This window comes from Nerophis lumbriciformis, linkage group LG06 (assembly GCF_033978685.3).
Source record: "Nerophis lumbriciformis linkage group LG06, RoL_Nlum_v2.1, whole genome shotgun sequence".
NCBI classification, from domain to species: domain Eukaryota; kingdom Metazoa; phylum Chordata; class Actinopteri; order Syngnathiformes; family Syngnathidae; genus Nerophis; species Nerophis lumbriciformis.
The window spans coordinates 1921095-1935154 of NC_084553.2; positions in this window are offsets into that span (position 1 = coordinate 1921095).

The following is a 14060-nucleotide window of genomic DNA, read 5'->3' on the forward strand; positions in this document are numbered from 1 at the left end:
AACACACTTGTGTTTATTGGGGAAGTAGGAACACGCACATGTTGCTAGAAGTGTGTTCTAGTCTCTCACTTTAAATGTGCCCCAGACCACTTTTGAGTCTCACAAAAACTGCCAGATCGTCTTTGAGGTTTTGGCTTCTTGTCAATAATCAGGCTTGACTGGGCAGAGAAGTCATTATTTGTGTAATTGTCAGCATGAAAGATTCAGGACTAACAAAGTTGCTTTGTTTGCTGCTTCCTTCACGCAACAACGCTCGCAATTTCACAGCCGCACAAAAACACTCGTCAGCGCGCACATTTCAGGATGAAAAGTTGCACAAAGTGTGAAAGTTCCAGCTGGGACTTCACTTCTTTCACATTATTTCTGCGGAATGACAACAACAACGCCACATAGTGTTGACATATGTCACCAACAATCACAAACAAACATTACATAGTGTTGACATATGTCACCAACAATCACAAACAAACATTACATAGTGTTGACATATGTCACCAACAATCACAAACAAACAAACATTACATAGTGTTGACATATGTCACCAACAATCACAAACAAACAAACATTACATAGTGTTGACATATGTCACCAACAATCACAAACAAACAAACATTACAGAGTGTTGACATATGTCACCAACAATCACAAACAAACATTACATAGTGTTGACATATGTCACCAACAATCACAAACAAACAAACATTACATAGTGTTGACATATGTCACCAACAATCACAAACAAACATTACATAGTGTTGACATATGTCACCAACAATCACAAACAAACATTACATAGTGTTGACATATGTCACCAACAATCACAAACAAACAAACATTACATAGTGTTGACATATGTCACCAACAATCACAAACAAACAAACATTACATAGTGTTGACATATGTCACCAACAATCACAAACAAACAAACATTACAGAGTGTTGACATATGTCACCAACAATCACAAACAAACATTACATAGTGTTGACATATGTCACCAACAATCACAAACAAACAAACATTACATAGTGTTGACATATGTCACCAACAATCACAAACAAACATTACATAGTGTTGACATATGTCACCAACAATCACAAACAAACAAACATTACATTGTGTTGACATATGTCACCAACAATCACAAACAAACAAACATTACATAGTGTTGACATATGTCACCAACAATCACAAACAAACAAACATTACATAGTGTTGACATATGTCACCAACAATCACAAACAAACAAACATTACATAGTGTTGACATATGTCACCAACAATCACAAACAAACATTACATAGTGTTGACATATGTCACCAACAATCACAAACAAACATTACATCGTGTTGACATATGTCACCAACAATCACAAACAAACATTACATCGTGTTGACATATGTCACCAACAATCACAAACAAACAAACATTACATAGTGTTGACATATGTCACCAACAATCACAAACAAACAAACATTACATAGTGTTGACATATGTCACCAACAATCACAAACAAACATTACATAGTGTTGACATATGTCACCAACAATCACAAACAAACATTACATAGTGTTGACATATGTCACCAACAATCACAAACAAACATTACATAGTGTTGACATATGTCACCAACAATCACAAATAAACAAACATTACATAGTGTTGACATATGTCTCCAACAATCACAAACAAACATTACATAGTGTTGACATATGTCACCAACAATCACAAACAAACATTACATAGTGTCCATTCCATGTCCCAACACAGTTTGACCCTGGAACAGACCATTAGTCAGACAGGAAGTACTCCATGACTCTGGAACAGACCATTAGTCAGACAGGAAGTACTCCATGACCCTGTAACAGACCATTAGTCAGACAGGAAGTACTCCATGACCCTGGAACAGAACATTAGTCAGACAGGAAGTGCTCCATGACCCTGGAACAGACCATTAGTCAGACAGGAAGTACTCCATGACCCAGGAACAGACCATTAGTCAGACAGGAAGTACTCCATGACCCTGGAACAGACCATTAGTCAGACAGGAAGTACTCCATGACCCTGGAACAGACCATTAGTCAGACAGGAAGTACTCCATGACCCTGGAACAGACCATTAGTCAGACAGGAAGTACTCCATGACCCTGGAACAGACCATTAGTCAGACAGGAAGTACTCCATGACCCTGGAACAGACCATTAGTCAGACAGGAAGTGCTCCATGACCCTGGAACAGAACATTAGTCAGACAGGAAGTACTCCATGACCCTGGAACAGACCATTATTCAGACAGGAAGTACTCCATGACCCTGGAACAGACCATTAGTCAGACAGGAAGTACTCCATGGCCCTGGAACAGACCATTAGTCAGACAGGAAGTACTCCATTACCCTGGAACAGAACATTAGTCAGACAGGAAGTACTCCATGACCCTGGAACAGACCATTAGTCAGACAGGAAGTACTCCATGACCCTGGAACAGACCATTAGTCAGACAGGAAGTACTCCATTACCCTGGAACAGAACATTAGTCAGACAGGAAGTACTCCATGACCCTGGAATAGACCATTAGTCAGACAGGAAGTACTCCATGACCCTGGAATAGACCATTAGTCAGACAGGAAGTACTCCATGACCCTGGAACAGACCATTAGTCGGACAGGAAGTACTCCATGACCCTGGAACAGACCATTAGTCGGACAGGAAGTACTCCATGACCCTGGAACAGACCATTAGTCAGACAGGAAGTACTCCATGACCCTGGAACAGACCATTAGTCAGACAGAAAGTACTCCATGACCCTGGAACAGACCATTAGTCAGACAGGAAGTACTCCATGACTCTGGAACAGACCATTATTCAGACCCACCATCAGACAGGAAGTACTCCACGTCCCCGTTGAGTCCCTGGTCGCCATCTTGAGCGTGAAGAGCGTAGACCAGCGAGCCCACGCTGGCGTCGGGCGCCACCACAGCCTGGTAGGGGGCGGGCACCATGGTCCACTGGGGCACGTTGTCGTTGACGTCGGTCACAGTCAAGTCCACTCGCACCAGGTACCAGTCCTCACCTGAGGGGGGGGGGGGGGGCAAGGAAGGTGTGAGTGGAGAGAGACCACTTCCTGTTTGAATCAATGATTGCTGAATAATCAATACATTACATCATCTTACGTATGTTGAATAATCATTTATTTATTTAATATTTATTTAATAATCATGTATTTATTTAATATTTATTTAATAATCTTGTATTCATTTAATATTTATTTAATAATCACATATTTATTTAATATCTATATGATAAATAGGTATTTATTTAATGTTTATTTAATAATCATGTATTTGTTTAATATGCATTTAATAATAATTTATTTATTTAATATTTAATAATCATGCATTTAATAATCATGTATTTATTTAATATGTATTTAATAATCATTTATTTATTTGATATGCATTTAATAATCATTTATTAGTACATCAGACATTGTTGCACAAAATGATCATTCAATATTTCTGGAATATTTCTTCAATATTGCTTTAATAACTCTTGAATATTCCTTCAACATTTCTTCGATATTTCTTTAATATCTTTTCAATATTTCTTTAATATTTCTTCAATAGTTCTTTTTTTTTTCAATATTTCTTCAATAATTCTCTATTAATTTATTACATTGATTGTTGTTATTAGTGTGATTGTTGCTATTAGTGTGATTGTTGTTATTAGTGTGATTGTAGTTATTAGTGTGATTGTAGTTATTAGTGTGATTGTAGGTATTAGTGTGATTGTTGTTATTAGTGTGATTGTAGTTATTAGTGTGATTGTTGTTATTAGTGTGATTGTTGTTATTAGTGTGATTGTTGTTATTAGTGTGATTGTAGTTATTAGTGTGATTGTAGGTATTAGTGTGATTGTAGGTATTAGTGTGATTGTTTTTATTAGTGTGATTGTAGTTATTAGTGTGATTGTTGTTATTAGTGTGATTGTTGTTATTAGTGTGATTGTTGTTATTAGTGTGATTGTAGTTATTAGTGTGATTGTTGTTATTAGTGTGATTGTTGTTATTAGTGTGATTGTTGTTATTAGTGTGATTGTTGTTATTAGTGTGATTGTAGTTATTAGTGTGATTGTAGTTATTAGTGTGATTGTTGTTATTAGTGTGATTGTAGTTATTAGTGTGATTGTAGTTATTAGTGTGATTGTTGTTATTAGTGTGATTGTTGTTATTAGTGTGATTGTAGTTATTAGTGTGATTGTTGTTATTAGTGTGATTGTAGTTATTAGTGTGATTGTTGTTATTAGTGTGATTGTTGTTATTAGTGTGATTGTAGTTATTAGTGTGATTGTTGTTATTAGTGTGATTGTTGTTATTAGTGTGATTGTAGTTATTAGTGTGATTGCAGTTATTAGTGTGATTGTAGTTATTAGTGTGATTGTTGTTATTAGTGTGATTGTAGTTATTAGTGTGATTGTAGTTATTAGTGTGATTGTTGTTATTAGTGTGATTGTAGTTATTAGTGTGATTGTTGTTATTAGTGTGATTGTAGTTATTAGTGTGATTGTTGTTATTAGTGTGATTGTGAAGTGAATTGTTCTTTTCTCTAGTGACTCAAAGCACTTTTACATAGTGAAAGTCAATATGTAAGTTGCATTTAAAGCAGTGTGGGTGTCACTGGGGGTAAAGCAGGTGGTCAAGTGTCTTGCTCAAGGACACAACGGCAGTGACTAGGATGGCGTTAGCGGGGATCGAACCTGGAACCCTCAAGTTGCTGGCACGGCCACTCTACCAAGCGATTGATTGTTGTTATTAGAAGTGGTGTTGCAGCCCTCAAAGACACTTTGGAAGAAGTTCAGTCTTAACTTGCTTTTATTGGCCTTTCCGGATTGTTCCCTTTGTGCGTTCCCATGGCAACCAGCATGCATTAGTTGCTGGCAAAAAGAGAAGACTTTCTCCTTCAAAGGGCAAACAAGTGCTCTTTTTGTGGCAGCTTGGATGCCACTTAGTGCTCCCCACTTGACCATGTTCTTAACTGTCAATCAACAACTGTCAATCAATAACTGATCACAACATCACATCGATAACTGATCAATCAATAACTGATCACAACACCATGAATATTCAGTGTCGTATGAATAATGAGTGAATTGTGGATGAATAAGCAACTTATGAATAATCAGTAAATTATGAATAATGAGTGAATTATGAATAATCAGTGAATTATTAATAAATAAACAGCTTATGAATAATCAGTGAATTATAAATATTGAGTGAATTATTAATAATGAGTGAATTATTAATAGATCAGTGAATTATGAATAATGAGTGAATTATGAATAATCAGTGAATCATGAATCATTAGCGAATTATGAATAATGAGCGAATTATGAATAATCAGTCAAATTAGTAATGAGTGAATTATTAATAAATCAGTGAATTATGATTAATGAGTGAATTATTAATAAATCAGTGAATTATGAATAATCAGTGAATTATGAATAATGAGTGAATTATGAATAATGATTAAATTATGAATAATGAGTGAATTATTAATAAATCAGTGAATTATGAATAATCAGTGAATTATGAATAATCAGTGAATCATAAATCATTAGCGAATTATGAATAATGAGAGAATTATGAATAATCAGTCAAATTAGTAATGAGTGAATTATTAATAAATCAGTGAATTATGATTAATGAGTGAATTATTAATAAATCAGTGAATTATGAATAATCAGTGAATTATGAATAATTAGTGAATTATGAATAATGAGTGAATTATTAATAAATCAGTGAATTATGAATAATCCGTGAATTATGAATAATCAGTGAATCATGAATCATTAGCGAATTATGAATAATGAGCGAATTATGAATAATCAGTCAAATTAGTAATGAGTGAATTATTAATAAATCAGTGAATTATGAATAATCAGTGAATTATGAATAATGAGTGAATTATGAATAATGATTAAATTATGAATAATGAGTGAATTATTAATAAATCAGTGAATTATGAATAATGAGTGAATTATGAATAAATAAGCAACTTATGAATAATCAGTAAATTATGAATAATGAGTGAATTATTAATCCATCAGTGAATTATGAATAATGAGTGAATTATGAATAATGAGTAAATTTTGAATAATGAGTGAATTATGAATAATGATTAAATTATGAATAATGAGTGAGTTATGAATAAATCAGTCAATTATGAATAATGAGTGAATTATGAACAATGAGTGAATTATGAATAATGATTGAATTATGAATAATGAGTGAATGTCATCTTCACCAAGGGTTAAAACAAGTTGTCACAAAGGAGCGTCTTTCTGGTCATCTTCTGGTCTAAATGGGTTGTCAAAGTTGACCAACTTGTCAGGTTATGTCCACAACGTTCTACTATCCAGGTGAGAGTTACATGATGTACTACTATCCAGGTGAGAGTTACATGATGTACTACTATCCAGGTGAGAGTTACATGATGTACTACTATCCAGGTGAGAGTTACATGATGTACTACTATCCAGGTGAGAGTTACATGATGTACTACTATCCAGGTGAGAGTTACATGATGTACTACTATCCAGGTGAGAGTTACATGATGTACTACTATCCAGGTGAGTTACATGATGTACTACTATCCAGGTGAGTTACATGATGTACTACTATCCAGGTGAGAGTTACACGATGTACTACTATCCAGGTGAGTTACATGATGTACTACTATCCAGGTGAGAGTTACATGATGTACTACTATCCAGGTGAGAGTTACATGATGTACTACTATCCAGGTGAGAGTTACATGATGTACTACTATCCAGGTGAGAGTTACATGATGTACTACTATCCAGGTGAGAGTTACACGATGTACTACTATCCAGGTGAGAGTTACATGATGTACTACTATCCAGGTGAGAGTTACATGATGTACTACTATCCAGGTGCTACTATCCAGGTGAGAGTTACATGATGTACTACTATCCAGGTGAGAGTTACATGATGTACTACTATCCAGGTGAGAGTTACATGATGTACTACTATCCAGGTGAGAGTTACATGATGTACTACTATCCAGGTGAGAGTTACACGATGTACTACTATCCAGGTGAGAGTTACATGATGTACTACTATCCAGGTGAGAGTTACACGATGTACTACTATCCAGGTGAGAGTTACATGATGTACTACTATCCAGGTGAGTTACATGATGTACTACTATCCAGGTGAGAGTTACATGATGTACTACTATCCAGGTGAGAGTTACACGATGTACTACTATCCAGGTGAGAGTTACATGATGTACTATTATCCAGGTGAGAGTTACATGATGTACTACTATCCAGGTGAGAGTTACATGATGTACTACTATCCAGGTGAGAGTTACATGATGTACTATTATCCAGGTGCTACTATCCAGGTGAGAGTTACATGATGTACTACTATCCAGGTGAGAGTTACATGATGTACTACTATCCAGGTGAGAGTTACATGATGTACTACTATCCAGGTGAGAGTTACATGATGTACTACTATCCAGGTGAGAGTTACACGATGTACTACTATCCAGGTGAGAGTTACATGATGTACTACTATCCAGGTGAGAGTTACATGATGTACTACTATCCAGGTGCTACTATCCAGGTGAGAGTTACATGATGTACTACTATCCAGGTGAGAGTTACATGATGTACTACTATCCAGGTGAGAGTTACATGATGTACTACTATCCAGGTGAGAGTTACATGATGTACTACTATCCAGGTGAGAGTTACACGATGTACTACTATCCAGGTGAGAGTTACATGATGTACTACTATCCAGGTGAGAGTTACACGATGTACTACTATCCAGGTGAGAGTTACATGATGTACTACTATCCAGGTGAGTTACATGATGTACTACTATCCAGGTGAGAGTTACATGATGTACTACTATCCAGGTGAGAGTTACACGATGTACTACTATCCAGGTGAGAGTTACATGATGTACTACTATCCAAGCACGTCCTTACAGACGCAGGACTAGAAGCCGTTGCTATAGCAACAGCCACGCAACACCAGGAGGCAAAAGGAGCAAAAGTTGGCATAAATAATACATAATGTACCCTAAAGTAATACATAATGTACTCTCTGAAGTAATACAAACTGAACTCTGAAGTAATAAAAACTGTACTCTGAAGTAATAAAAACTGTACTCTGAAGTAATAAAGTACTTGAACTACATTACCCAGAAGCCTTAGCGGCAGAGTGAAACCGAGATGTAAAGAAAGAAGACATTGTGTGGGCTTGTGGAGGCGGATCTGATGGCCAATACTTGACCTTGGGTGACCTCTGTCAGTAATGAGTTGTGTCTTTAGAGAAGTCAGTGTACAGCAGTAGAGATGGTGATTGTGCAAAGAGAGGAAGATGAAGATGAAGATGAAGATGAAGAGTCCAAGTCTTTGGAGAGCTGCCAGTCTTCCTGGTTCTAATCAGTCTTCTGGGGACCATCCTTAATCCTTATGGACCTCCTAATTGCACTTCCTGTATGAACCTCCTAATTGGACTTCTGGACCTCCTCTCTCAACCTAATTGGACTTCTGGACCTCCTCTCTCAACCTAATTGGACTTCTGGACCTCCTCTCTCAACCTAATTGGACTTCTGGACCTCCTCTCTCAACCTAATTGGACTTCTGGACCTCCTCTCTCCACCTAATTGGACTTCCTGGGACCAGAACTGCTGCTTTGCATCCTGCACACGTCTCACTAGTCCACATGTAAAGCACTTGCACTTCCTCTTTAAACTTCCTCTTTACACTTCCTCTTTGCACTTCCTCTTTGCACTTCCTGTATAGACTTCCTGTTTGCACTTCCTGTTTGGTCTTCTTGTTTGGACTTCCTGTTTGCACTTTCTGTTTGGACTTCCTGTTTCCACATCCTGTTTGGACTTCCTGTTTGCACTTCCTGCTTGGACTTCCTGTTTTCACTTCCTGTTTGGGCGTCCTGTATAAACTTCCTGTTTGCACTTCCTGTTTGGTCTTCTTGTTTGGACTTCCTGTTTGCACTTCCTGTTTGGTCTTCTTGTTTGGACTTCCTGTTTGCACATCCTGTTTGCACTTCCTGTTTGGACTTCCTGTTTGCACTTCCTGTTTGGACATCTGTATAGACTTCCTGTTTGCACTTTCTGTTTGGACTTCCTGTTTCCACATCCTGTTTTCACATCATGTTTGGACTTCCTGTTTGCACTTCCTGTTTGCACTTCCTGTTTGCACTTCCTGCTTGGACTTCCTGTTTTCACTTCCTGTTTGGACGTCCTGTATAGACTTCCTGTTTGCACTTCCTGTTTGGTCTTCTTGTTTGGACTTCCTGTTTGCACTTCCTGTTTGGTCTTCTTGTTTGGACTTCCTGTTTGCACATCCTGTTTGCACTTCCTGCTTGGACTTCCTGTTTTCACTTCCTGTTTGGACGTCCTGTATAAACTTCCTGTTAGCACTTCCTGTTTGGTCTTCTTGTTTGGACTTCCTGTTTGCACTTCCTGTTTGGTCTTCTTGTTTGGACATCCTGTTTGCACTTCCTGTTTGGACTTCCTGTTTGCATTTCCTGTTTGGACATCTGTATAGACTTCCTGTTTGCACTTTCTGTTTGGACTTCCTGTTTGCACTTTCTGTTTGAACTTCCTGTTTCCACATCCTGTTTCCACATCCTGTTTGGACTTCCTGTTTGCACTTCCTGCTTGGACTTCCTGTTTTCACTTCCTGTTTGGACGTCCTGTATAGACTTCCTGTTTGCACTTCCTGTTTGCACTTCCTGTTTGCACTTCCTGTTTGCACTTCCTGTTTGGTCTTCTTGTTTGGACTTCCTGTTTGCACATCCTGTTTGCACTTACTGTTTGGACTTCCTGTTTGGACTTCCTGTTTGCACTTCCTGTTTGGACATCTGTATAGACTTCCTGTTTGCACTTTCTGTTTGAACTTCCTGTTTCCACATCCTGTTTCCACATCCTGTTTCCACATCCTGTTTGGACTTCCTGTTTGCACATCCTGTTTGCACTTTCTGTTTGGACTTCCTGTTTTTACTTCCTGTTTGGACATCTGTATAGACTTCCTGTTTTCACTTTCTGTTTGGACTTCCTGTTTCCACATCCTGTTTGCACTTCCTGTTTGCACTTCCTGCTTGGACTTCCTGTTTGCACTTCCTGTTTGGACATCCTGTCTAGATTTCCCGTTTGCACTTTCTGTTTGCACTTCCTGTTTCCACATCCTGTTTGGACTTCCTTTTTGTACTTCCTGTTTGCACTTCCTGTTTGGACTTCCTGTTTGCACTTCCTGTTTGGACGTACTGTATGGACTTCCTGTTTAATAATAATAGTTCCTAGTGTTATACAACATAAAGGACAATAATAGTTCCTAGTGTTATACAACATAAAGGACAATAATAGTTCCTAGTGTTATACAACATAAAGGACAATAATAGTTCCTAGTGTTATACAACATAAAGGACAATAATAGTTCCTAGTGTTATACAACATAAAGGACAATAATAGTTCCTAGTGTTATACAACATAAAGGACAATAATAGTTCCTAGTGTTATACAACATAAAGGACAATAATAGTTCCTAGTGTTATACAACATAAAGGACAATAATAGTTCCTAGTGTTATTCAACATAAAGGACAATAATAGTTCCTAGTGTTATACAACATAAAGGACAATAATAGTTCCTAGTGTTATACAACATAAAGGACAATAATAGTTCCTAGTGTTATACAACATAAAGGACAATAATAGTTCCTAGTGTTATACAACATAAAGGACAATAATAGTTCCTAGTGTTATACAACATAAAGGACAATAATAGTTCCTAGTGTTATACAACATAAAGGACAATAATAGTTCCTAGTGTTATTCAACATAAAGGACAATAATAGTTCCTAGTGTGCAGCTACAGTCACTCTAACTTTAAAGGTTATATTAATATTTGGTGCATGTGTACTTTATTTTGTAGAGGGACAGGAAGTAGTATTGTGTGTCCTTCTTCTCTTTGCAGCGTTGATGTTGTTTTTAGTTTGTCACATTGAAATATTTCCTTCACTGAAGTTGTGAGTTTGACACCCAGAGTGTCTCTTGGCCATCAAACACACCATCAGCAGCTGACATCTGAGATATTGGCTGCTGTGTTTTTCCTTGCTGCGGGCGACTACAATGTCACCTTGTTGCCGTGGGCGACAAGATTACATGTGAAGAAGGAGGGGGTGTAATGGTTAGTCTCGCTCTCGCTCACAAATTGGTCGGTTAGTCTCGCTCTCACTCACAAATTGGTCGGTTAGTCTCGCTCTCACTCACAAATTGGTTGGTTAGTCTCGCTCTCGCTCACAAATTGGTTGGTTAGTCTCGCTCTCGCTCACAAATTGGTTGGTTAGTCTCGCTCTCACTCACAAATTGGTCGGTTAGTCTCGCTCTCACTCACAAATTGGTCGGTTAGTCTCGCTCTCGCTCACAAATTGGTCGGTTAGTCTCGCTCTCGCTCACAAATTGGTCGGTTAGTCTCGCTCTCGCTCACAAATTGGTCGGTTAGTCTCGCTCTCGCTCACAAATTGGTCGGTTAGTCTCGCTCTCGCTCACAAATTGGTCGGTTAGTCTCGCTCTCGCTCACAAATTGGTCGGTTAGTCTCGCTCTCGCTCACAAATTTGTCGGTTAGTCTCGCTCTCGCTCACAAATTGGTTGGTTAGTCTCGCTCTCACTCACAAATTGGTCGGTTAGTCACGCTCTCGCTCACAAATTGGTCGGTTAGTCTCGCTCTCACTCACAAATTGGTCGGTTAGTCTCGCTCTCGCTCACAAATTGGTCGGTTAGTCTCGCTCTCGCTCACAAATTGGTTGGTTAGTCTCGCTCTCACTCACAAATTGGTTGGTTAGTCTCGCTCTCGCTCACAAATTGGTTGGTTAGTCTCGCTCTCGCTCACAAATTGGTTGGTTAGTCTCGCTCTCGCTCACAAATTGGTTGGTTAGTCTCGCTCTCGCTCACAAATTGGTTGGTTAGTCTCGCTCTCGCTCACAAATTGGTTGGTTAGTCTCGCTCTCACTCACAAATTGGTTGGTTAGTCTCGCTCTTGCTCACAAATTGGTCGGTTAGTCTCGTATTCACTCACAAATTGGTTGGTTAGTCTCGCTCTCACTCACAAATTGGTTGGTTAGTCTCGCTCTCACTCACAAATTGGTCGGTTAGTCTCGCTCTCGCTCACAAATTGGTCGGTTAGTCTCGCTCTCGCTCACAAATTGGTCGGTTAGTCTCGCTCTCGCTCACAAATTGGTCGGTTAGTCTCGCTCTCGCTCACAAATTGGTCGGTTAGTCTCGCTCCCGCTCACAAATTGGTCGGTTAGTCTCGCTCTCACTCACAAATTGGTCGGTTAGTCTCGCTCTCGCTCACAAATTGGTCGGTTAGTCTCGCTCTTGCTCACAAATTGGTCGGTTAGTCTCGCTCTCGCTCACAAATTGGTAGGTTAGTCTCGCTCTCGCTCACAAATTGGTCGGTTAGTCTCGCTCTCGCTCACAAATTGGTCGGTTAGTCACGCTCTCGCTCACAAATTGGTCGGTTAGTCTCGCTCTCGCTCACAAATTGGTCGGTTAGTCTCGCTCTCGCTCACAAATTGGTCGGTTAGTCTCGCTCTCGCTCACAAATTGGTCGGTTAGTCTCGCTCTCGCTCACAAATTTGTCGGTTAGTCACGCTCTCGCTCACAAATTGGTTGGTTAGTCACGCTCTCGCTCACAAATTGGTTGGTTAGTCTCGCTCTCACTCACAAATTGGTTGGTTAGTCTCGCTCTCGCTCACAAATTGGTCGGTTAGTCTCGCTCTTGCTCACAAATTGGTCGGTTAGTCTCGCTCTCGCTCACAAATTGGTTGGTTAGTCTCGCTCTCACTCACAAATTGGTTGGTTAGTCTCGCTCTCGCTCACAAATTGGTTGGTTAGTCTCGCTCTCGCTCACAAATTGGTTGGTTAGTCTCGCTCTCACTCACAAATTGGTTGGTTAGTCTCGCTCTCGCTCACAAATTGGTTGGTTAGTCTCGCTCTCGCTCACAAATTGGTTGGTTAGTCTCGCTCTCACTCACAAATTGGTTGGTTAGTCTCGCTCTTGCTCACAAATTGGTCGGTTAGTCTCGCTTTCGCTCACAAATTGGTTGGTTAGTCTCGTATTCACTCACAAATTGGTTGGTTAGTCTCGCTCTCACTCACAAATTGGTTGGTTAGTCTCGCTCTCACTCACAAATTGGTCGGTTAGTCTCGCTCTCGCTCACAAATTGGTCGGTTAGTCTCGCTCTCGCTCACAAATTGGTCGGTTAGTCTCGCTCTCGCTCACAAATTGGTCGGTTAGTCTCGCTCCCGCTCACAAATTGGTCGGTTAGTCTCGCTCTCACTCACAAATTGGTCGGTTAGTCTCGCTCTCGCTCACAAATTGGTCGGTTAGTCTCGCTCTCGCTCACAAATTGGTCGGTTAGTCTCGCTCTCGCTCACAAATTGGTAGGTTAGTCTCGCTCTCGCTCACAAATTGGTCGGTTAGTCTCGCTCTCGCTCACAAATTGGTCGGTTAGTCACGCTCTCGCTCACAAATTGGTCGGTTAGTCTCGCTCTCGCTCACAAATTGGTTGGTTAGTCTCGCTCTCGCTCACAAATTGGTCGGTTAGTCTCGCTCTCGCTCACAAATTGGTCGGTTAGTCTCGCTCTCGCTCACAAATTTGTCGGTTAGTCACGCTCTCGCTCACAAATTGGTTGGTTAGTCACGCTCTCGCTCACAAATTGGTTGGTTAGTCTCGCTCTCACTCACAAATTGGTTGGTTAGTCTCGCTCTCGCTCACAAATTGGTCGGTTAGTCTCGCTCTCGCTCACAAATTGGTCGGTTAGTCTCGCTCTCGCTCACAAATTGGTCGGTTAGTCTCGCTCTCGCTCACAAATTGGTCGGTTAGTCTCGCTCTCGCTCACAAATTGGTTGGTTAGTCTCGCTCTCGCTCACAAATTGGTCGGTTAGTCTCGCTCTCGCTCACAAATTGGTTGGTTAGTCTCGCTCTCGCTCACAAATTGGTC